At 36.9% G+C, this 27,500-nt stretch overlaps 1 protein-coding gene across 2 annotated transcripts in view; it reads left to right on the top strand.

The window, feature by feature from the left end:
• Positions 1-27,500, top strand: part of LOC139122753 (substance-P receptor-like) — an 81,287-nt gene that overhangs the window by 26,072 nt on the left and 27,715 nt on the right. Inside the window, exon 1 of one of the 2 annotated variants that reach the window (XM_070688443.1) lies at positions 5,984-6,632. The exons of the other annotated variant lie outside the window; for it this stretch is intronic. The gene's annotated coding sequence lies outside the window, so the exon portion shown is untranslated. Of the gene's footprint in view, positions 1-5,983; positions 6,633-27,500 lie in introns of those variants that run through there. 2 annotated transcript variants of the gene reach the window in all.

Genomic DNA, 27,500 nt, shown 5'->3' with positions numbered 1-27,500 from the left:
AGTCCCATTTCTATCGTCAGAAAGTTCAATCAAGTGACCTCGAGAGCAAAATGAAAATCTCGTGCTATCCTATGCTAATGCAAATGTGATACAAGCTTGCTTGCAAACATCATAATGTTAGGTTATGCGCGCGACTTCTGATGTTTATCATTGAGATCTCACTGAGGTAAAGATATCATTCAAATTCCGCCCAGTTTCATAGCTAGGTGATATTTAAAACCACTATATTTGTTATTTGTGTTGTTGTATTCGCGTTGAAACGTCGGTGAAAACATTTTACAGAAAATTGTAAATTGCCAAATTGAATGTTGAATGTGAGGGTTGGTTTTGTTTGCTGTCTTCTTTTACTCGGCAAACTACCTGTGATGCACACAGCCTGATTTCCGTGAAGAAGACAGCCTGAGTGTTTCCTTTTTTATGATTATGTCGTGACTAAGGCAAAGTAAGGCAAAATGATAAAAAAGGTACGCAACTTCGGACGCAATGACTATAGTATTTTAATATTATGACATGGTATCGTCCTAATTGCATGATACGCCTAAGGGACTTGTTGTAGAATCGCCATGTTCAATGGACAGAAGTTCCCGCCATCATGCGAGGAATAACACCAGTAACTTCTACCTCGGTGATTGTCGTAACGTGACTGTGATTGCTGTGCAGGAAAGGGTTGATGGTGATGCAAAGGATTGTCTATTTCAAGGTGACGTTAGGCTGAAGTAGTGAAATTCTTTTGCTTTGCGTTTCCGCCCTTCTAGCTTTTTGGAGGTTTTAATGACAAAAACACACCTGGTCCAGTATATCCGAAAATGACTTTACCGCCTATCTAAATCTTTCCTCACAATCTTTTAAATATATTTAAGACGCCTATATGCTTACAGAATATCACATGATTGCAGTGTAAATTATGGAGGTGAAAAGGATCTTCATGCCTTGTTTCTTGAATTGCCCCATTAGGATAATTAAGTGAGTATGACGCTTGCGTGGACAAAATGTTTTGTGTGTTGCGTGATTCTCTTTCCTCACTGTGTTGGTTTTCAAAAATTTGAGTGAACGCGAAACAGTGAATTTATTACTCTGGCCTTATTCTAAAACATCTGACAACTGAATGGGACTTGCCTGGCCGAAACCTCACTTATGTTTTACTGCACTTCCTCCAGGTGCGAAACTGCAGCTATCTTCATCGCAAAGACATAAAAACCGAATAAGTAGACTATATATCTTTTTATGCCGACATTGCATTCGGAAAAGTCACAGTTAGATGTTGCATAGAGATGCAACCGATTTTGAAAAGTTCATCGACAAAAAATGGTTTTGAGCCCCTGGAGAACAAGCACCCTTTCATATAAGACTGTTGCCAATGAACAGTGAAGGGCTTTGGCAAGACGACCCGAGGCAGAATCTTCATGTGACTGAAATAAAATTATCACCAAATCATTCTCACAACACTAAATAAGTAACCCCACTTAAATATTGCCATAAAAATCATATAAATTTAGAATTATGGCCCTACCAAATCCTTGATCCAAAGCAAGTCTTGGTGTTCTATTAAGGCACGCAAAGAAACCGACATCGTAAAATTTACTCCTTGTGTATTTCACATTTTTATGATTTTTGTATAACACTGCATAACGCACTAAAGCTACCTGGCCGCTGATTTAACTGGCTATCGGCAACCTCATTTGATTTCTGCTCGGCAGTTTCCTTTTCCTGCTATCTAAAAGAGACAGACAGAAAGACATAGTAGAGGCAGAGAAATACATAGAGAGAGAGAGAGAGAGAGAGAGAGAGAGAGAGAGAGAGAGAGAGCATAAATATTATACCATAGCATAATCACCATGGCTGTATTTAGTGTAAGTTACATGACCTGACATTGTAGTAAAAAAGTAAATGCACCGATAATTTCAAAGGACATTTTGTTATTAACTGCAAATTCCATTCGAGCACAGTTTAAAGTTTTCAAAATTACGATTACATCTAGCGTTGCCCTTTGTGATGACACTTTCGATCATAGGAAAAGGCCAGAATTACTTCATACTATTCATGTGAAATATGTAATTAATTTTGACCGATCAAAAAGAAGTGAGGTGGGCGTTAGGGAGAACCTTCAGAAAATAAATCTTTTTAAATTTCATATTGTGGCAAAGTCTATCAATTGTGATTTATCTTCGCAATATTGAACCATATTAACATCACTGCATCCTTGAAAAAAGTCTTTTTACGCCTGGATTTTCCTTGTCATTCGTATACCTGTAAGGTTTTATTTCATGTTGTTTCAATGTTTATTAACATTATATACGCTATATGATAAATCGTCTTCCGCTCTATGAAGTAGCTCCGATTCAGAATGATGCATGAAGCGGTGCACAGTTGCATTGTTCGGATAAGATAGGCTTCAGGCGAATGCATTTGAACGGTAACCAATGCCCCTGTTCATTTGTCATTCGCTTCAACTCCCGCGTCACAAATTGCAACGCTTTATCAAGAGCATTGAGGTGATTTAGTCATAAACTTTCAATGAGCATTCATAACTTGATGAATTACATGCATTCAAAGGACGTGATGAATGTTTCGTCCAAAGAAATGTAAAACTTTAACTGTGTCACTTACATAAATATCATAGACCGCTCTTTACCGATCACTGTTCACTTGTCAGACTCTCTGCCTATCTCTTCCTCGTTGTATCTGTTTGTCTCTGACACTCATATGACTCATCAATTTGCCTCATTCTTCAGAACGCTCGTATATATAATCCATAATCGGCTGATGAATGTATTTCCGCTTCAGTTTATCGAAAACGATCCGCAAAACTTTATCCAGAAAATTTATGCCATTTTTATTATCTGAGAAAATCCAACAAAATCAGTCACATTGGCACTCTTTTTATATTATACAATAATATCAAAGTAATATTATTTAGAAGCATCTGATGGATTCCATTTATGATGATTTTATTCAAATTTGTTCTCGACGTCAAATCAATATTTATCGTGAAAGCAGAAGTGTGAAGACGTACTTCCTTGCCAGGTGTAAACGACATATGCTATTTTTACACTTTTATTGATGAAGAATGATTTTCTTGTCCTCATTCTTGGCTTATTTTTAGAATGCAGCTTTATGTAGACGATCAATGAGCTTTATATAGAAAGGTCTGATGGAGTGTTTGTGCGTAAATTTCATTCATCTTCCCTGTACCGCCCAATGCGTTTGCATAGGTCCATGTGTTCCCAATATTGTACTGGACATAAACCTTTGTTGTATGTTCCACACTGACGGGTGAGAGTCCTATGACTAAGATGATTTACTGGCCCTTGCTAAACTTTCATGATGTATGATGATGAAGTACCGTGTAACAACATGAAATGTAAGGATATACATATATATATATATATATATATATATATATATATAATATATATATATCAACATGAAATGTAAGGATATATAATATATCATTCTGTTACAATTATTCTTTTACATATATGTATATATATATATATATATTATTCTATTACATATATATTATATTCTCTTATTCTAGTTACCATATTTTTACTTTAGTAGGCAAAGGAACGGTCCATCAGTCATTTTTATGAAAAGTAAGCTAATCTTAAGCTTCGAGACAAACTTTTGGTTTCGGAACAAAGAGGTGATTTTCACAAATGTATATTCACATCATGATTCCAATTTCAGAGAGTTTTGAATGCATTACGTGACGCGTTAGAGCATGTCCGCTAATCCTTGACAACCTTAAATTGTCACGTCTGGGTTTTCCAGTCGATAATATGGAGCAGATAGTGATTTGAGTTACCTGGCTCTGAAATCTTAAGTGACAAAGATCAGACTTACCATGATAGCTTAAGGTATTAAGCAAGGAAATCTCTGTCGCTGAGATTTGACGCGCCCATTAAAACAGCTTTTATCCAGTGGGCGACGAAAAACAAAAGAAGTTCAATTAACCTTTCGTTTTTGTTTCCGCTTGTCATCAATGTCACTTCAAACAGGCCTCGTTATTTCAAGCTTCTTTTTCTTTTTCTTTATAAACAAAACTTACATTCGTTGATGTGCACACTTAATGCCAAATTATGCTGACTTTTCTTCTCTGACAGTGCAAAAACATTTGCATAAATTGATATGAAACTTCACATACGTATTGGCTCCTCTGAGCTTCAATTTGCTAGAACTGATGTTAGTACCATAACTTGTTTTTATACTCGTATTGTCATTTTCATGCGCAAAACATAGAAAAGCCGCAATGCCGTGTATCGTAGACAGTGCTGCCACGCTTGTCTTCTTTACATGTGAGATCAACAGAAATTGAACCCTAATATTATCTCGAATTGGGACATACTCGACGGTTTTGCGAGCTTTAATTTTGCATCAGAGTATCTAAATTGAGATGTTATGATAGTGTTAGCTACGATAATACTTAACATACATTGTGTTTAGTTTAGAAGTGAAGTTTTAAAACACCCTTCTGCATATTATCCTATATCCTTCCGCCTTAGGACAAAATAAACTCTCTCCAACATTTTACCAGCATGGATCATGTGGAAATTCCAGATCATTTTATTGATACCGGTAGAAAAAAGGTCAAAAGGTGGAAACGCGGCAGCATATGCATGTCATATGCCATGCCTCCTGTAGCGATCAAATGATTATTACCTCATACAAAACTGCGCGGTGAGACCATGTTTTGTGCTCAAATGCATTCTTTCGATAGGTCAATGATTTGTGGTGATGGATGTGGTGTGTAGAAGGAGAAAATGCACATTTCTCCGATTGCTCACCTAAGTGAAAATCATCACTGCATATTCGAAGTTGCGAGAGTCACGCGACGTCTGACAGCATATCACGACACTATCAACACTTGACATCGTAGATGAAATATCCAGCTTCTCGTAAACGATAAGTAACGTGACCAACACATCTATAAAATTCGCGAGCCAATTGTTTAAACCAGTCATATTGTTTCAGCATTATAACATGGAAAATGAAAATCGGTTACATTGCATTGCTATTCACAAGACAAGAAGGTATTGGCACGACAGTGCCTTACGCTGCTACAAGCGAAGGTTATTGAAGCCTTTGCCTCAGCCTGTTTTCTCTCTTCAAAAAATCATATTCTGGTGATCGTGTGGGAGCTGAGTTTTCAAATCATTTATCTTGTTTGACTTTGTGACAGACAAACAAGTGGGGACCGTCTTACCTATGTGCAATTACTTACAATCGAAAATGAACTTGTTGTTGTTGTTGTTGTTGTTGTTGTTGTTGTTGTTAAATCTTTGAGAAGCACACTGATACATTGATACATTCGGAGATGCATATACCCTATGAAACGAAAGAGCGTACGATCGTTGCAAATAACATAATTGAGCTTCTGAATCCTAATGATCGATATTTAGATGAGGGCAATTTGGCCTGTCCGCTTCTTAATATCTTCACTTATTTTCTGATTCTGTCCCTCCAATCGGGATTAATGTGTGAAACGATAATACCCAAGAGTGGTGATGCGTCTGATGAGACTGACAAATTGGCTCGGCGGCGACAACAAAATCTTAGAAATTCAAAAGAAAAGTAAAGCGGCCAACGTTTATAGGGTCACATATAGAGAACTTAATGTTGCGGTCCTCTCAAAGATTCCTTCATGGCGGCATTTTCTAACATTTATTCGTTCGATCGTGATGCGGTCAATTGACGCAGTGGTGTATATCACCCAACTGAGGCAATTGGCACGGAGAATCATGCCTTTGTAATAATCATAAAAAAATAATAAAACCACAAAGACGCGGCAACCTACCTAGCTTGCCGTTGGCTGGCTTTAAATCACGCGCTTTGTAATTACCTTAGACTCTATAGTATTGTAGCTCCCTGACACACGTCATGATAGTGTTTGTAAAGCCAATAAACATACTTCCCCAGTGTGAACAATGAGACGATCTGTGTGATCTGTTTGGAAATGAGGGAGCGGTGTTTTTGTCAAAATATTTGCTTTGACAGAATTTGAGCGAGGCAAGGTATTCGCTTCGGGCGTAAACACTGTGTGATAAGTATTTAACGGCACAGTCAACAAGACGTCAACGGGGCATGTCTTCGATGGTTCTCGTAAATCTATTGCAGAGAAGTAATGTGCTAATTTATATCGGGATCTATTTCTGGATGCATCTTTAAACGAAACTTTAGACCTAGCGAGATCACATCGATCAAGCGAGAAACATAACTAAAATTAATATATTTTTCAATTCACCGTCGGGAATGTGAACGGCTAAAAGACAGTCATTTCCAGGGTTTCTTTTGATCGAGGTGGTCATTTAATGAGATGTGTGTATGGATTCCTATCCACGGCTGTAAATTTACGAGTTGCGTGATACATTCGGCTGCAAACGAGGTTGCGAGTTGTACCTGGCGATTTCGTAGGCGCGGTCGCCAGGGAGACACTCCATTCTGAGATAATTACGACATAAACTGATGTGTAAACGTCCGTGGTACACACGCTACGCCGAGGGTAGGCGCCCTGCTCACTTCGATGCGTCGTCCACAAAGGAATGAAGTCTCCAAGTTTTTTCCTCCGACCGTTCACAGCAGAATCCGTGACTCGGGCTCTTGCTTAACGTTGGCGGTAAGAAAAGTTTCAGGTAAGACCAAGTACTTCAGAAACTCGGGAACAGATTACGAATTACTATCGTTTGACTGCTTCAAAGGTTTAGACATCTGCCTTGTCGATTTTTGCATCGTTCATTCAACTATGTACATGTACGTATGTAGCCAAAACAGCTGAAATATGGTCGAGGTTCATTCGTGGACAATTTAATTTGTATTGACTTATTTTGTTGTATTTTCGTCAAATGACACTTATTACGGTATCAATATAGGTTACTTGACCACATGCTGTAGGGTGAGCAACGCTACATATATATAGATAAACACGACAAGAAGTTAAAAGCCAGTGTTGATCTTTAAAGGAGAAAAGTCTATACGTTCACTTTCGAGACTAACATTGTCTTATTGTAATTGGCAAAACGCTGTCTTATGCTATTTTAAAGGTGTCAGACACATCATTCTGTAGTTTTTATCAATTCTACAAACCATTACGCAGAGATATTTTCCAATCCGACGTAGGGTATACTTTCAGCGAATCAAATTCGTGTATCGTGAATAGAAGTAGACGGATTTACAGTCGTGGATACAATCTTCATTTTGTAAAAACTGATGAAATTGTTATCGCTCGAATCGTGATTTTGTCCGTAAACAGCTACTGTTGGCCGAAAAAAAAAGAAAAAAAGATCCTCACTTTGCCAACTAAAACACCTTAGACGAATACCCCTGTGCTGTTTGCTGTTGTAAGTGTTCAATCGCCGGAAGGCTCATCTGCAAGGCATATTCTGTGAATACTTTCTCTTTTATTATACCCGTTTCTTCCACAGTATTGTCACGCAAACTGCTCTGCGGCGTTTGTTGACAATTTGTATAAAACCGGCGAAGCCATTCGCAGTATCTCGTCTTCATTCGACGCCCGTATGTTGTAACCAATCGCTGAAAATCTGAATTCATAGATTTTATTTTTGATTGTTTTAAATACCAATTTTTCGGCGAAACGATAGTATTGCATTAAACTGTTCTTCCTCTAAAGAATCGGGATAAGTTAGCAATCATTCCCATACATTACTCCGATCATAGGTATACAAATACCTTTCCGAATGGATTGTACACTGACAATAAAGAAAAGAATAGAAATGCTATGAAATATTTTATCGAAACTGATACTGAGTTTACAAAAAAGGTTTGATTTTATACAGTTTTCACGATTTTCACTTTTCATTCTAAATATAGCAAACAATTGAGTCACGACTCGAAGAATGGGTTTTACTTGTACCATCCTCTTATATGTCCCCTAGTCATGTGTAATTATCAAAAATATGTTTTTTTTCGATTTCATATACTATCAAGGAATGTTTGAACCTTAAGCTGATCTGCTTACAGAGTTTGAGGCGAACAGCTTTACTGCATTTAATGAATAATTTCCGTTGACCGAGTTGTAATATATTCATTTATTTTTTTGCTTATTTTAATTTGCAGTGTATTTTTTTAAAGGGGCATTAGCTGTAACTGTTGCTTAATATTTCACTACTCTATTTCAATGTATCAACTACAGAATGTTACTATAATCCGGTCATCATGACCAATACCCGGTGTCCTGCTTGCCAACACAGCCTGTATATGTGAAATGACAATTGTTATTGTTGATAAATGTATTCTAGTCCGGACCTGAATACAAAATTTAAACAATATAACAATGCAGATTATACTTATATAGGGTATATTTATGAGCTAAATACTAGAAATTTCTCCATGGTTCTGGGATTCAAACCAGAAACTGCAGATGATACACAGAAACAAACAAAATAATAAAATGACCAAAGTTACAGCTAATGGATCTTTAAAGTTATTCAGTTGTATGGCAAATCGTCGGTCGACTGGACAATACTAGCATAAAACTTAAAAGAATTAAACAGTACTGTCATAAAGATCAAATCTTTTTAATATACTACAAAATGCTACTATTTAGTGTTTATCTGAAAAAAGACTCTACAGGATTGGATGAAGTCAAAGGGGATGATGTTGCTTTCAGATCAACCTTCAGTTGATAGATGGGAGATTTCAGAATCAAAACGCTCAGTTCATCCCCATCTCAATTATTGTCATATGTGATGTAGCCATTTTACTTTCGGAGAGTGAGCTATCAATAAACCTTTTTGCTGATACCATTCCGCAAGGACTATGAATATTCATATTTTTACTAAGGTAACGTATTTCGACAGTGTTGCTCAGTATAGTCCTTCGTAAAATACGTGAGACATGCGAAAAAAACCCGTGCCAATACATCATCAAACATTTGAATACCTCTGATGGTAGCATGTGCCTCGGGGACAGATATTTGGACTGTCAAACTTTTACAATTCTTTTCTGATCTACCTCTTGTGGGGGCTTATTTTGAAGCTCTTGGAGAAAGAAAAACTTTATTTTTTCTCCACAGAGTAAACACAGGGATGGTGGCCATTTTGAATTTCAAATATTGATAAATCTTTGTTAATTTGTTTCTCTAGTACCAAAATTTGCAAGGTGACATTTGATTTTTATTCTCGATTTTGAAAGAGAACGGTTCAAAGAGTCTTTAAGGAAAGTTTGAGCAAAAGCTTAAGTATTTCACCTTCGTAGCGCATACTTCCTAACGTCATCGACAGACGATCTAAACACTCCATCATGACGTCCGGCATTGAGACGAGGGTTACAATCCAATATTCCCAAAATTCATTGTCTGTATAACAATAGCGAGTGATTTACATTTGCAATTCTCCATCAACCGTCTTGAACCCCGTGACATTCTGACATCAAGTCGTCGGTGTCTATGTATCTACTCTTACATGCATCCTACGAAACCTATTTAAGGTCTATTATGTTCGTCCTTTGATCTGTCCATTTTACTTTCAGTTATAACAGTAATATCACATTAGGGATGAGCCTATAAGCTAGCGCAGCTGCGCAGAGGATTGAAAATGTAATTACAATTGAAGGAGGCAGTTCACTGTTGATAGTAGATGGGTTTTTGATAAAAAATACTTTGAAGGTATTCAGTTGATATTCATGGCCTTGCTGGCCACTCGTACGGCAGTGGCTAGATCGGCTACCCAGTATACATTGCGTTATGACGGTATACCTCGACGCGAAGTCATGACGGATGTTCTCGGATGCTGTTACATATTTCATCCCTATCAAGAATATTGGTGCCTTTTTTATCTTAAAATGTTAAATTATATTAGTAAATTTTTCAACTATATCGCTTGCACATCTTTATCATATAAACAAATTTGCGCCAAGCCATGCCATGTGGTGATGCACTCACAAGACTAGATGTTCAAAGCATTTTGTCTTATCGTACTGCAGTGACGTATGCGTATCAGTGACCCGCTTTAACTTTGCATTTATTTTGGTCCGTAAACAGTTGTAATCCAACCTAGCTGTTCTTTTTAACGCAATCTCGAATGTCGTACTTGAAACGTACTTGAAACCGATTGTATGCAAAGTCTAAGTACTGAAGTCTTAATCTAAAAAGTCTAAAATGCACTCACTTATATCATTTTCAACTGATCATCGAATACATTTCGCCATATTTTTCAAACTAACTCTAGATATTAGCAAGATATTTTATACATCTGTTTTTGTTGTTTGACAAATATCCGTATTAGTTTTTCTAAGTAAGTAATTGTTAGAATACTGCATGCGATGTGCCATCGATTCTTGTCAATTCGTGCAAAATGACGCTGAAGGCTAGACAATGTTTTGCTGGGCTGGAAACATTATATTTAAGCGTTGTAATGTCTCAACAATAGTAAAATAATTTGCTATCAACCAGTTCTACATTTTTTAACAAAGTGACGTCTTTCAAATCACTCTTGTCGGTATATCTAACATCATGAGCAGTAATGTCCTTCGTAAAAGGGGTTATTACTACTTAAAGTTCAAAATGAAACAACATAAGATAAAAAGGTTGACGAAATATATCGTTCATGACATCGACTTCCGCAAGATCATTGCCAACAAACTTACTACTACAACCATTCTACCATCACCGAAACCTCCTCCCCTCTCCTCCTCCGTCCCTTCTTTCTTCACAACATCATCACTAGCAGCAGCATCTCTCTTTTTCTCCTCCTTCCTTTCATCGTCTTCATTTTATGTTTTGAATAATTGGCAAGCACTGTCAATGTCTATCTTCAAATAAAAAACATCCGCTCTTTTCCATTGCTTTACTTGTCGAGATACTGCCACAAGTTACACCTTAGATGCCAGCATATCATACGATAAGACTCGACATCACGCCTTCATAGATTTCTATGTTTTCTAGCAATTCAACATCTGTTTCCTAGGTAACGCCATTTGATAAAACCGTATTGAGTTTTATGTAAATAGACAACATTAAATGAAGCAAAGAGGTCATTTTATGTTATTAGGCCTCTTGGCAACCTTGATTTTCTGTATTTGGGATATTAGGCAATTGCACATAACTGCCCCTATCTCGTAAAAATACCGGAAATCAAAGAACAACCTCTTGCGCCTAAAGTGTTTCCACGTATTTGTTGCCATGTTACTTTTGAGCGGTAGTTTAACGCAGCGGTGACAAAGAATACACTGTGTTTACGAGAACGTGACCATAAAAATTAGTGTATTCAAAAATCATAGAATGCGAGATAATGTTCACCATAATGGGATTTAAATCAAATTTCGCCCTAAACGGGTAGGTTGAAATCCCCTGAAGACGTTTAGGGTAGCAAAAGATCAGTTTTATATTCCATTTTAATGTGCTAACCTTATGGTAAAGTCGTGTAACATCAGAGATAAATAGATTATGCTAGGTACTAATTGCAGATGTGCGAGAATTTAATGAGATTACGACATTCTATATTAAAAGTACCTTATCGAGTTGTGTATGTTTGTATTATTTCCTTAAGCCTATAATGCCTTTCATAGACTGAATACAAAGGACTATACCGACGTTAATTCAATTTTCAATTTCATGCGCGATTTAAAATCCAACTTTGAAGAAAGGTAGGATAATTGAATCTTTTTTCATCATGTGGTGTAATGTGATTGATAACAGGGCAAGGATGTTAGTATTTCCTTTCACTCTACGGTGACATCTCTGCAAGGACGCTGAGTCATCATGCTTCGAAAGCGAGTATGTGAGTGCGAGTGCTTCATGAACTCTACAGCGTGTGGAAGGGTCGGAGTCGGAAAAAATTGTAACAACTTAGCTCGGCTATTGGACCACACTTTTTAAGGGTGGGGATTTCATGTCTTCGCTAGGTGACTAGGTGCCGTACGTTGTGAATTCGAATCCTATCGGAAATCTGCTGAATTTACCATAGTTATCTAATAAGCCTTATCAACTTTAAATCACTCTCAGTCAAAACTGTAACACATTATCTAGTGTTTCGATACTTGAACTTCAGAAGGGCCATATTCTTTAGAGTAACTGAATTGAACTTTAAAAAATAAAGGTTTGATTTTCACAGAAACAAGAAGATTATCATTAATTTTGTTTTGAATAGACTTTAAATGATGAGTCGACAAAGGCAGCACACAAGAAAGTAAATTTATCGTCAAAATTCTAGAATCCATTAAAATGTCACTGAAGTTCATTATACTGTCATCGGAAACCATAGCAATGTGTTGTGCTTCAATGTGGGCGATCCCTCGACTCAAAGGAAGTTGGAATACAACCATGAGATTCCTCGCAATGTTCATACACCTTAAATATCTGACGAAACATGAATCTTGGTGAATTGTCCGGTGTTCCATTAACACTATCCATCTTGCCTTAAGGAAGACCAAGAGGCCGTTAACAATAAGTCCGTGAAGCAAAGCCCTGTATAGTGACTGTGGTTTTGACCAGTCACTTGGGAGCATAACTAACGCAGGGCAATCTTGAAGAATGCTCGAACATCCTTCTTGCGACTCTTGTCTGTTCGTCAGAAGAAGTCATTCGTTTATATGAACAGAATCTTACTCCCGACAATGGTAGTTTACCGTGCAATCGAACTGGAACTGAATCTTACTTATTAGCACTGCCAATAACACACTTCTCTCCAACTATTTCGTCATGATCTTCAGAGCGGCAATTTTGGTCTCTCTTGTCCGAAAACGTTACAAAAGTGATGTGAAGATTTTCCACTTGAACTGAAATGTGTCGTTGACATATATAGTGATCGTTTTCTGAATACCAAATAGACATTTCGATGACTTGAAATACGTCTGCAGGTGACAAAGCGTTTATGATGATATGCAAATGCGCGCTAAATGTCCAGTAGGTGTCGCTCGATGATGACAAATCTATCCGACTATTATACGCAGTGTTTCAGCACCTGCTTTAGTATAGAGAAATAGCCGTTCACTAATTGTTACGAATTTTTGAACACTCACTGCACCCAGCTAAGATACCTCTAATGATTTGAAGAAGAGGCGCTCGATTCGTGCTATTGATTTTGGCCTCGAGACAACTGTGTATGCATCTAAAGAATCTCGAGTCAACATAGTAAGTCACTTGACTGAACAACCTAACCCTTATATGTTTGATTAGTAAAAAGAAATACCTTAAGGCTCACCTGCTGGTTAAATGTCTTTCAATTTAGAGGAGCACACTTACTATGTAGATGGTATCGTACTGAAGATCAAAATATTAAGTAAATATGAGAGCAAGTAAGTAAGTAAATAAGTAAGTAAGTTAGTACGTAGGTAAGTAAGTAAGTAGATAAGTAGCTAAGTAAGTAAGTAAGTAAGTAAGTAAGTATGTAAGTAAGTAAGTAGGTAAGTAAGTAAGTAAATGGCAGGCAGACAGGCAGGAAAGCAAGCAAGTAAGTAAGCAATTAAGTAAGTTTAAGCCATGTTACTGTAGATTCGTTGTGCTCTGGAGATGGCTTTAGTTGCACAGCCATGTTAGTCCATTTTGTATAAGTTTGAAAAAAGAAATATATTCCTCAATATTTCTTAATGTATTCAAATAAAATAGACTAAAAGGAAGAAGTAATACACAATAAACTAAATTCTATTTCACTTCTTCGGATGCTTCGGAGAAACGCAATTCAGTGGAAATTCGATTACATTGCTACAGTCTGTGACTCATCGAACCATTAAAAACAATTACAATGTCCGTACTCGTTTCCTGCGTTTCCACTGTGTTGCATAAGTAATCTTCTGCTGCAGCATATCACTTATGTGAGCTAGGCTAAACATTTGACACAATCACCTTTAAATCACCTTTAACTGATTGACTGCCCTAGGCACGATTTTAAAGAGCCCAGAGGGAGGTCTAAATCGATAGCAAAACAAAGAAAAACAAGAAAAAACTTACATTTGTGGTCGTATTGCTCTTTACTCGTACAGATTAACAACAGATAAGGAAAGCGATCTGTTCTGGTAATTCTAAGAGAGCTTAATCTTTTTGATCAACTTCCAATCGGAAGCAAGTTTGTTACTATTGTGGTATTTCCGATGTTTGTTAATGGCGAATGTTCCGAGATCACTTCTTTTATCTTATAAAAGTGTACGAGTTGCAATGCGAGAAACGCTGTTTTATCTTTCTGTCTGAGATCAACAATTGAACATTTTCTCTGATAACAGAATGCACCCATATTAGTTATAACACTTAAATTGCGATGTGCTTACAAACGTTATCTGATACAGACCGTTGTACCTTGTGCATGTCTCCTTTTTAGCGCTCTCTTTATGGCACAGGAATGGATGATACCGGTAATGTGTGCGCAACATTTACTGGTAACCCTGTAAAGTTGATATAGAGTTAATTACCATGCATTGCAAAATATGATTGATGCCGGACTGATGATACAATACAGATACCAATAACGATATAACGCAATCCAACGTGCATTATGTCCATACTATGTCAATACATCGACTCAGAGGAAGATGTTCAAAACTTATTTGCTTTTATACAGATACATAAGTAGGGCCATCGATCCCTTCATTTATCAATGCACGCATACATGAATGCATACCTGCATGCATACAAAGATACATACATACATACATAGATACATACATACATACATACATACATACATACATACATACATACATACATACATACATACATACATACATACATACATACATACATACATACATACATACATACATACATACATACATACATACATACATACGCGATACATACATACGCGAATACATACATACTTTATATATATATATATATATATATATATATATATATATATATATATATATATATATATATTATATAATATTATACATAGATACTTGATACATAGATACATACATACATACATACATACATACATACATACATACATACATACATACATACATACATACATACATACATACATACATACATACATACATACATACATACATACATACATACATACATACATACATACATACATACATACATACATACATAACGTACGTACATACATACATACATACATACATACATACATACATACATACATACATACATACATACATACATACATACATACATACATTTCGAATCTCATTGTTTTTCTGTTAGAATTGACGCAAACTTTTCAGTATCATAAGCTGTTTTACGTGCATACATATTATACACATACACACATGTACAGATATATACAGCTTGTAGTCTGTCTGTATGTTTAGTTTATATATATGTATATATATATATATATATATATATATAACTCAATTAAAACTTGGTAAATCTATCTATAGACTTTTCTTTCAGCATGAGAAGTGCATCGATTTTCAGATGCACAGCGCTGTATTGTAAGCAAAGGTAGCGGACATTCCGTCTGCTCAAAACGCTGTAAACACTTAAATCTTGCTCCGTTAGGACCTGTTTGCAAACAACTAAGTTCCATCACATAGATCAACCATGATAAGTACACTCCAGGCGATAGCGTAACGAATGACGCATTCGGTAATTGACTGGCTCGTCGTAGCGGCAAGGTATCTGATATCGCTGCTCTAAGTTCGTTATATTTATAATCTCCCCCAGACGAACAGAAGATCATGGGAATCTGCAAAAGGTGGGCCATGCCTCTCGATACAGTCGTGGTGGTCGTTAAATTGCTATCAGTATAGAACGAAATTAAATTATTTATCATCTATCTATGGAAAGAAAAGCAAATGAGAATAGTAAATCAATATGCAATCAGCCCAGGCCCTTCTACAGGACTGATGGATTCTGTTACATATAAAGTAATTATGCAGATGCTTTTAACATTTTATTGGAAAAGTACGGCCACAAAAAGTCAGCATCATCGATCTTACTGCACTACTCGCAGTCATTTAGAGTTGCTCATCATTTTTCTGTGGCTCCCCTAAAGAAAATATGGAGTTCTATTGCAGTTCTACATCAGTTCTACTGCAGTCCTATTGCAGATGTGGAAATAATATAAATTTGTATGTAGCACATGCCAAATCAAAAGAATAATGAGCACAGTTCTTATAGAGCAGTGAGGCACTCGTCAGCAACTGCCTTGACATCTACTTATAGACCAATTTACTGATATTTTTCTGTTTAGGTTATTTCATTTGCTTTTATAACAGAGAGATAAAACACATGACAGGAAATACTTTTTTGTTTCTTTTCATCCATGGCGTGCCTCTATTAATGTTATCATATCCTCATAAATATAGCAGTAAATCGTTGTCCAGGCGACTTATTCCAATGATTAAGCAACCGTGAATAATAGCTTAGCGAGCCACTAGGACACATTCCATCATAAGGCTACTTCCCGAGATTATGGTGTACATCACTTTACGTCAGCAAACTCCTGAATTGTGCATTGGGCTTATTCTGTCATCAAAAGAAACATGTTTATGATGGTATTTAAACGAGACATCAGTTTGTTTTATGACGGAAAACCAAACGGTGAGCAATATATCAAATGTAATCTAAATCAAATATTACCATGGAGTTTGCAAATATATTGTGTGACGTTATATGTACCCCCATACCATGATGTTTTATTTTTCGTGTACGTATGAAAGCGGGCTTTTTCATGGGATTTGTTTGAGCGTCAGCGGAAAACCAAAATCAACAAACGCTGTCCAAATATTATATTCGCAGCGTCATACCAACCTGATTCAATCTAAATAGAAGGAATGAAGACCACAGATAGTGTGGAGGAATGTATAATTGGGGAAGAGATTATGAATCGGTGACGCAAAGGAATGACTCAAAGTTTTGGGTAAAATTGAATTACTGATTCGTTAATGTCTGCAATAACATACAAGCCGCGTTGTAAAAACTTATGTTCGTTGAGTACGTCTTACATTTTAGTGTACGTTAAATCAGGAAAGGTGAATTTTGGAAGTAGGCCAAACCTTTTAAAGTGAATTGATAAGTTATTTCTTGTCAAATCGCTACATTGTAAGACATGAGAATGCCTGAACATTTCAAATAAAACTTGATTTTAAAACATAGAAACATGGGCAAAGTATTGCCACATTGAAGAAGAAGTTTTACACAAAATTTAAGAGCTCTTCTGCCATACTTTTCTGTGAGAAATGTTGTTTATTGTTTACGTATGTTATTCAACCTGTCACATTGCTGATCGATCGTTGAATAACCCGACAATCCAACGATTCACGTGCAGATTGACATATCTATCATTCTGACGTATTTTGTGAATCTGTCTGTACCAAAAACATTACTATCTGTATATAAACAATGTTCATATGTGTACCATGTATGGAACATTTGTATATGTATGATACCCATAGATACATATTGACATATTGCTATGTGGTGATACCGATAATTATTGGTAATCTTAGGTGATGATACTGATAAAATAATCACAGCTACGGTGGGTTTGAAAGCCGCAAGAACGCAAAAGCGGGGCGAAAGAGTTCTACGGTGGAAGTTTTTCTTGTTAGAAAGGCGAGGAGATGGAGTCAAGCAAGGATAGAGTATACTGTCTCATTTATGGCCCTAGCTATTTAACGCATTCCATTGAAGTGACGTTTTCATCACTGCTTTTGTCATTGAATTTATAGTCACGTTGTCGCGACTGAGAAATAAATAACTTTAATTATCATCCCATAGCCTGATGTTCAGCCCACTTCTTAGGTAAGTGTTAATGTTGATTAAATATTTGATTTATTGCGGCTCCACTCAATCGAAAATATACATTAAGCATCTTAAAATGTGGTCAAAGGACAGCAATAAATAACATCAACAAGACTTAAAATTATAAATGTATTTCCTCAGAGTCCTAGTACAAGAGGAAATATTGCAGTTGTTTGACTTCTAAATTTAGCGTTCAGTTCCTACATACTCTACACAACATAAGCTTAGTAGGTAACTTGTTGAAGAAAAAAACCATCCAATCAGAACTGAACGCAGAGAAAGTATACTACTAAATAACTTATTACCGTCTTAAAGGTATACAGTCACCTGTAATCTAAATATGCGTGCCCATATATAGTCAAAGGGGCGTTCCTTGGTATTCAAAATGTCCACGTGAGGGCGCTGTTTTAAAAAAGCGGCCACCCGCTTAAAATCTGTTATTGGTTAGATTTTCTTTTTCCATGGTAATTGTGGCAAAATTCGAACAGGTGACAGTATACCTTTAAAGACATCAAAATATACCCTTATTTCTATTCTGAAACTGTATCTCCAAAACCGAGCACATTCATACAGTAGTTATGTTGTCCAAATGACGATTCATAGATGACTTCAAAATTTTGAGAATTATTCGGGAATTTTGCTGATCTATGATAACAGTTTTTTTCACACCTTCGTTTTAAACCGCGGTAATCAATGTTATTTAGATATGAGCAATTGTCTGCGCGCCATGTTGTTACCGTATACGTGCGTCATGGTGACACCAAATATGTAGGATAACATCTCCATTTATTTAACTGGCTCTCAGGATGTCAATTAAGACTTTGAACGTTCGGGCAACTCCTTCGCCGGTAGAGCAAGACCAATGGCTTTAAATCAAAATATAGAATCAGGCAGATTTAAAGAGAACAACGGACTCATTAACGAAAGGAGTCAGGGAGCATACGGGTTTGTAAATACTTCGGTTGCTCCCCGCGCGACCATTGCAAGTTTTACCTCTCGATTGGAACATCAAAACGGAAATTGCAGTGAGGTTCTTAGCTGAGGGCGAAACAATAATAAAATTCAGAAATGCCTTGGAGGAAAGCCGCATAAATGTTCAAGAGCGCTTCAGGAATCATATGAAGTCGTTCCGTTCTTTTTCTTGTATTCCTAAGGTGTAGATCGTAAATACAAAAGCCAAGACTAGGATACATTGCAATTAAATGTGTAATATTGCTGCTAGAACGTGTTTTTATTTTGGCACCAGGACATAGGCAGATTATGCCTTTGTGTATATCTATCTGCCGATTGATGGTTGCCATGACAATACCACTTTCCTTCTAAATTGTTGCGAAGATAACACAATTAACTCAAGAAAGCTGATGTGATACACAGCCAGCCGGGCCAAAGAACTGCCTGGCAACAAATTGATCGATGAAATGCCAAGCTCTGGGCACGAGTTGGCGCACACGCTAGTTGAAGCAGGCTCTTGCGAATGATTATTTTCTCCGTCTACGATGCTAACAACACATCCTTTAATCCGTCAGATATTGACAGAGTTTTGATATAAATTGCACGCCAGCTAGACCACAATTTGAGCACTTTTGAATAAAACGGGAACATATAAATTCTTACAAGTTCTATTTGTATCATATATCAAACATATTAATGTTAATAATGGAAAAACAATACATTTCAGATATAATTGTCAACCATAGGATTAAATATCGTCAAACAATGTAAAATAATCAGTATAATAATCTCTCTGATGTGTGTCAAATTACAGAAAATTGTCGAATGGTTCTGCAGAATACTAATGGATCTTCACAACAAGGCCAATGCCCGATTGCTTTATAAAACGAGAATAAATAGCAATACCCTGTCCGCATATAATCGCATTCAACTCTTTTGCCTGAACTCTTGAGATAAGGTTTTATGACAACAAGGGCGAAGATTCTTCAAACTTTCTTTACATTTTTTCGTTATGAATATAAGATTTTTTTTCAAAATCGGCCTCTCAACTGACTAGTCTAGTGCGCATTATTACTGTTTCAAACAAAGAGTGCAAGCAAAGGGAAATGTCATCACAACCGGTAAATTAATAAACAATGTTTTTATCTATGGCAAATTTGATTCAGCTAAGGTCAAAGTCATAGGATATTGACAGTCAACGTAATACTAAAGTAACCATCATTTTATAACTTCCTGTAACGTATTGAGTCAAATACGTCGAATTGTACTGATAGGAACAGGCACAAACAATGCATTAAGGCTCGGCAGGACATGCGCATTAATAACGAAAATGTTCCTACACTTTTTCTCAACCTATATAGACATTCAAGGGTCTCCAAAGGATCTCCAAACGAATACTAAATAGATGCAGTTCAGCGTAAGCATCGCTACAGCTATTTCATAAGGTTAACACAAGCAATGCATTTGTATCATCTTTCATCATTTTTCTACAGTATGTATTTCTGCCAGAGTGTAACAAAATGTGATAACCTCTGACCTTTGCTCTGACCCTTGACCTGATCCCTACTGAGTGGATTAACTGGTGATTTGTATAACTTTCTGACTTATGTCCTATGTTTCTGACCTATGACCCATGTCCTATGTTAAGGTTACCTTTTTACAAGAAAGCATCCTGATTCAAGAAATCGTTTCTGCATAAAATCATGTTTAAAGATGGCACACAGATAATTTCACTTTACAAATCTTTTCGGAATTCATCGTCTGTTTTGTACAAGATTTCATGACAATACTGGGGCCACATCCTAGCGCATAATTTGTGCATATGTGCGCGCCCATGTTCAGAACAACTGACACCATGTTTTAGAGAGAGCACACAAATATCGTTTCCACGTGGTTTTGGTAAAGTTGCGGTTTTGTGCTGTGTTTGACAATTGTCTGTGTAAAAGTTTTGATCATTAAACTTTACAGTAACGTTATTATTATGATTTTGCATTTTAAAGAAGTTTTGCGTTTTGTGGTTTTTGCCCTTACCTGACATATTGTACATTTCTGTCAGAGTAACCGTTTGCCACCGTCACGAGTCACCGTTCAGATCTGTGCATCTTTGAAGGTTCGTTTAGAGAGTATGCATCCAAATGGTGGCTACTTGAACGGCTGCGATAAGGAACCCATTCTTTAAAGAGATATCGGCTTCGTAAAAAGCATTTTTGCATGCAAGTAAAACGATACGGACTAGGCAAATGTTTCCACATACATAAAAGTATTGACCCTCTTTCAAAAGTGGGATTCATTACTAAGCTTAACGCTAAGCATAAAGTAATGCCTTGTAGTATATATTTCTTTTTCGTCATGGTAAGCTCACCTGAATAAATGTATTTTAAATTTCCAACAGAAGCAACTATGGAAGTAAACAATATTGAACAGGCAGCAATTATGATATTAACGATTGAAGGTCGTTTACGAATCCGTAAATCTCAGGAATAGACTCATTGGTGTTTGTGTGCAATCTTGATGATATCTTCATTAAAAGCCGTAGGAATGTTTTCAAACACCATGATCATCAATGAAACTAACAATGCACTCAAGTTAGCTAAAAAGAGGGCTGCAGCGATTTGTAATCATTCCAAACAATTCTAGGTAGAGTCATCGGTCTCTTAAGGTTGTAGGTTATTTGTTGTTTGAACAGTGAAGTTACTTGTGCTTCAGATGCTGGTGACCGGAACTTCGCTATAAATTCAGATGGTGATAGTTGTCAAGAAGGCAAAGCAAGCTGACAGGTAACTTACTTGCTAGGAAACATCGTAAAATATGATCGAAATGCCTTAGAAGAACCTTTTAGTAATCTACTTTTTTTGAAAGAGACAAACTGTCACACAGGGACTGCAACTAGGGAAATATTATGTTGTCAATCTTTTCGACTGATTCCCTGAAATTTCTTTGAGGAAATGTGGCTCGAAATATCTATTTTAGCTACATTTTCTTTGAGCCGTTTCAAATTTAAAACGAGTTGTTTATTCATCGGACCATACTTTGCGACCCTATGTCAGGGCATTGCTCACTGCCTAATGTCAGCTGAACGCTGTGATGATGCCAAAGTGGATTCTCTCGGAATATGCCAGCATCTTCTAAGTGCGTTTGTTTAGTCTGCACATCAGCAAAATGAAAATAAAGTCTTTGCTTAAAGTTATAGAATGAAACAGCTATAGACATAGAACTAACCATTTTAAAAGACCATTTGGCAATTTTAAAATGATTAAGTAGGTCGATCCTATTGGTCAGTCTATTTTTAATATAAAACTCATAGCGCCTCTGGAGACATTTTTAATATCAGTCTACCGTGCCTGCTCAGCCCTGCTTACTTGATCATAGTCTTATTATTTTGAAAATGTGAAGCAAGGCAAAAGTACAATAATTTAGAAATCTCCTTCAGAAGATTGCTTTATAAATCATTCCGAGTCCAGAAATGCGGCTGTTTCACCGTATTTAATTACTCAGCCACAATTTTCAGAACTAATTCGTTTCTTAGGGGACAGTTGTGCTAACTGGCAATTTTACAGAGGTGACTACCGCCAATTTCAAACTTGAAAAGAACGACAGACCCCGAGTCTGAGAGCGTACAAAACGTTCCCCGGATGCCAACAGCAATTAGTGTTTTACGTATTGTCCTCATTGACGGCGCAGGAGAAACTTATAACAACTGAAGTGTGGTTTGCAGGATTGCATTGTTATCAGTGAGTGTTCATGAGTATCCACAATTCCTAGACGCATACCCAGTACCAGGCAACCGTCAGAGCGAGTGCAACCGGATTAAGGTTGACCCAAGTCTTGCGACGAGTGCATGCGTGTTGAGATCTTGTAGGTTGATGTTTTACGTGTGAAAGATGTGCGCGAGGCGAGCGAGAACGTTCAGCTTGGCTAATTACCAATGAAGCGCATCGCAGCTGACAAGAAAATAAATAGTAAGCCGGTCGATGTAGGAATACAGTACAAATTAGCAATTAATCGTCCAGAAAGTTCCATTCTTATTGTTTCGTGCAAATGCTGGACACGCACGAATGGTGGTATTAGGATTCCCTGTTTGATGAATTCCCAAATTCAATATTGGTGTTTCATCGTGAAATATTTAGTTATCTCCATCTATTCATTTACATATTTGTTAGAGTACCCTGTACAAAGTCTCAGTCTTCTATGGAACTATGTAGATTTCTGAACTGCACCCCGCGCGAACATATTTACTACATAAAACACACTTGACAACAAAATGTAAACACACCTCTGTAAAAAAGTTTTTTGACGTTTTACTGTTGAAGTAGTTTTCGTAGATGCAAACATTTGCTTTGCCATTCCCCAAGAGCCTCCTGAGAGAGTAAATATTTCTGATTAAGTGCATCCATAATGAAATTACAAATATGTCATATTGAATTTATAGATAGGATCATTCCATGCTCCTGGACTTCCATTGTTATCTTTTTCTGGATAGCTTGATATGCGTTACTTAACTTTTTAAAAGCTTTGCGTGTCGCATTCATTCGTAAAACTTGTCGAAATCGGCGTTTTGTCAACATTTGCGTTTTTCACATAATTCTGTTGTTGTAGGAAACTTACTAATGTTTGCAAAGATTACATTAATCTTCGTGTACTTCAAATATCGGACAATTCAATTTTTGCCTAACACGAATGACTGATTGTAACAAGCTGATAATACATAGCTCTATGATAAAATTAAATGAGAAAGAAGGGAAATACACATAAAGAAGGGAAATACACGTAATTGAAATTTCGTCTGAAATTAATGTAATATAAACTACATCGAATACCAACTGAGGCAATCAGTATATAAAGCTAAAGATGGCTTGTTATTAATGGCTCAATTACCCTATTCTAGAGGTTTCTTTTTTAGCTCTGCTGTGATTCTCTTCAATTTAATGCATCCTGTGAAAAAACCTATAGTAAAACGCCACAATTAACTTGAATCTAGTGGCTGTAGTTATTTAGCTTCATAAGTGGGCTGAAAAATGGAAATGGCTGAAATATTCAATGACGCGATAGGTCGGTAAATTACAGAGTTCATGATCAATAGTCGATGGAAAACAGCGCATGTGCTTACTGTTCGTTAGAAAAAAGTGTGTGACTTTCCAAGCTACGACGATAGACGGGATGTATCGATAATTTCTGCTTTTAGCTGAGACTCAACTTGGCTGTATGTTTCAAATTTTAGAAATCCTCATTTTTAACAATTAATCATATCTGCAGAACCAAATTTGAAACACTCAGCTACTGACCATAACGACTAAATTTTCCCGACAGTCTTGTTTGGTAGTTTTGATGCACAATATACAGCAGACAGAGATAGATGAGGGGGTAGCGAAAATACTAACTTTTCATGGCAATCTGGTGTGAACCGTATAAGAAATGCAATTTTATACTCATATACGCCCGACGTGCACAGCATAGGTTTCACGTTTATTTACTGAAAGAAGATCGACGTTTACAGCGGACAGTAGCAAACTTTATCTCCAGATGAAAATAATGAATGATGTAACATGGTCCAATTCAGTATCTCTCCTCGTTAAACTGTAGGTACACCATAGTATATGGTACACCCTGTCGATATCTTTGTGTATAACTGTGTCATTTATTTTAGTTTATTTTCACTGACAACTTTGCGCAATGCAAGAATAAGTGCGCGATATACAACAAAGAGTGTCTGCACCTTCTCGTGTGGTGGAGAGAAAAAACAAATTTGCCGCCCTATCCACAATTATACGGATGCAGAATTATGGTTGAATCTAACTCCTATAAACGTACAGATAGTGTCTCCTAATGTCTTCATAAAAGTCGTTTGAATGACTCACAAAAACGTGATGTAACCAATGGAGGCCAAAAGTGTGACGTGTGAAAAAGTAGCCTCGCTGTGACAATTTTCGTTCGCATTTACTAACACGTGCCTCCATTGAAAGATTGTCATCATACCTCATTTAGAACCCACATGAAATGTTTTGACACATTTGCTCGCCTTTCAAGTAAGAAGCAAACGTGATGCGGCAACATTGTTAATATTTAATTACTTTGATGGACACTTGCCTTATAATAAAGTACTTACATAAAAAGTCTTCCTACCTATATGGACCAGATGGTGGTTCCAAATTATTGCAAAAATTATTGCAAAAATTGTGAATCGGTGACTGCAAACTACTGTGAACCTTATGGCACCGTTTGGCGCCCTCCTATGCCTACAAGGTATTCGGTACAAATCAACCTCGTTAATTCAAGCCTGATATTCGCAACGTACCATTAAGCATACGCTGCTGGCGTTTGATTTCATTCCCCTCAGATAGAATTCTTGTAAATTAAAATTGCTGTGAAATCGTCCGGCTGTTCAAATCTAAAGTAGGCAAAGCCAGAAACAACATTTAACATTTAAAATTAGTTAGCACTTATGTTGTATAAGAGCGGGAAATCGCGAGAATTTCAAACTCAGTCGGGTTTTTTTTTATAACCTTTTCATTATATGTGCAAGAATCGTTTAATTCATATCTCTGCCAATTGCCGCGTAAAAAAAATTATCCGTATCTTCGTTACTTCCTTGAGTGTTACTTTATCGGTAACTGCGTGATGTGATTCCAGTGCAATAACTGAACAGACTGCAAACTAAATGAACGTCGTGTTTTGTTTTCGTTAAAGGTATACTGTCACCTGTTCCAATTTTGCCACAGTTACCATGGAAAGAGAAAATCTATCAATCACAGATTTTAAGCGGGTGGCCGCTTTTTAAAAACAGCGCCCTCACATGTACATTTCTAATACCAAAGAACGCCCTTTTGACCTTAGATGGGCATATTTAGATTACAGGTGACTGTATACCTTTAACTCATCCGGTGTTCTGTATACCTTCAGTGTTTTGCGTCTATTGGCACTTTGTAGCATACACTACTAATTCGTTTTGTGTGAATAAAATTGAGTTTGCTTTCCACAAGATTTTCGACGTAACAGTGTATCCGAGTCATTTAGATGGCTTGATCAACATCGCATTGAGTTGTTCCCACAGCATGAAAAGATTGATGAAATTCTAGTACATTGTGTATGTGACAGTTGTCACGAGTTCCATTACCTTAGCAATTCTTCATTAAGAAAAGGCTCCATTCAGTGCTTTAACAACAATTGACAGTTACGGGGACTATCAACAACTCGACCGGCCTTTGCGGACCTTACAAATAAAAGTTCCATCTCGAGTGATAGGTAGAAGTTGACAAGATAATCACGATCTGGGATTAATAATTGGCTCCAACATTCCACAACGCAACAAATAGGTTGCCTAGTCAGTGGACACGTTGATTGTTCTGATATACGCCGACGCAAATTCTCTTTGGTCGTCGTATTCACCGCTCTCTGATTCCCTATCTCTCATCTTACCCGTGGGGAGTTTATTCTCCAGAACAGGTAACGAGTCTTGCTGCACGTTTCTTCCGTTCAACGCATCAGTATGACGTCTGGGATGACAAAGAGATTCTATACAAGCCGTACACGCATCTCTATTACTCATTCATCAACTGCCAAAGTTGTTGTTCCCCACAGAAGATCAGATTATCAAACAACCAAAGAGGGTAAAATCGATTATTTTGTAGTCACCTTTTGGTGACTAAAACTCGTTTTCTCAGAGGTCATTTTATGTAACAATTACAAATATACAGTCACTGTGTATAATATTTCTTTTTCCAAACCCTCTCAATCATTTCCGGGGTATGACTTTGTATTATAAATGATACAAACACGTTTTTTCAGTTTTTCAGAGCTTCCATAAGCATCGTAGTTGACACTACCAATGCTCGTTCTCGTCCCGACACAATTGCGTTTCGAAGAAATTTGATAATACACTTAATGGAAAAAATGATGATGTATGATTCCTAGAGAGTCTTGCGTGTTTTATTTGGGAATTAAAACGCCTGAACAATATGTATCAGCACTATGAAGCCAGGTAAAATAAAGTTAGAAGTATTCCATTTACAATTGCAATATACAAATATATTCCAGGCAGCGATTGCTATAAGATGACAACATGTTATATGCATGAACATCATGAAAATCATCGGAAGAGTCACCCCGAAAATCTGTGATTGTTAAATGAGCTATGTCTGTAGGTTTGGAGCTCTGTAAGTATGGGAGCACTGTGGTCGTCTTAAGAGAAGATTGGACAATCAAGAATTCCCTTAATCAATGAAACTGGTGTATATTAAGTGCAATGCACACAGACACGCGGACGTGTATGTATATGAACTGTTCCACTCATACTTTACATTTCAACACGGGATGCGGCAAGGTGGGCAACATTCGACCTGGCCCTCACTTTCTGCAAGACTAGGTACATCTATACATTCCTGTGAGAGCGGGATGTTTCCCGTAAGAAGTATGTTACAATTGGCGTTTTTGATATACATGTATATTGTGCAATGCCAACAAGCACGAAAGATCTTAGCTATTATAAATGCCATGGAGTGACGAGATAATATATGAGGCATTGTTATACATTATGCTGAACACACGACATCAGTGTATTCTCGAAGAGTCTCAACTATGACCATTTTCAACTGCTAGAGTCAATTGCTGATAACTTATAATTCAAGTGTCAGTTAGCTATCATTCTTGGGCGGCCCCCCCCCCACCTTGTAATCTTACTGTAAAAAGAAGTAGAAAACTGTACTTGCCTGAAAAGGCAGTGGGGCACTGTACGAATCACCTCACAAAAGAATTTTGAGAGAAGGAATAGTTTACTGTGAAATGTTTCGGCCCTGTGCATGAAGGGCGTCGAAACTATAAACAACGTTATTAACCGCCATTTTACTGTTCAAAAATAGGATTTACGACATCCTTGAAG

The sequence above is a fragment of the Ptychodera flava genome, chromosome 22 (genome assembly GCF_041260155.1).
Source record: "Ptychodera flava strain L36383 chromosome 22, AS_Pfla_20210202, whole genome shotgun sequence".
Lineage (NCBI taxonomy): Eukaryota > Metazoa > Hemichordata > Enteropneusta > Ptychoderidae > Ptychodera > Ptychodera flava.
This window is presented reverse-complemented; position numbering and strand designations above follow the sequence as displayed.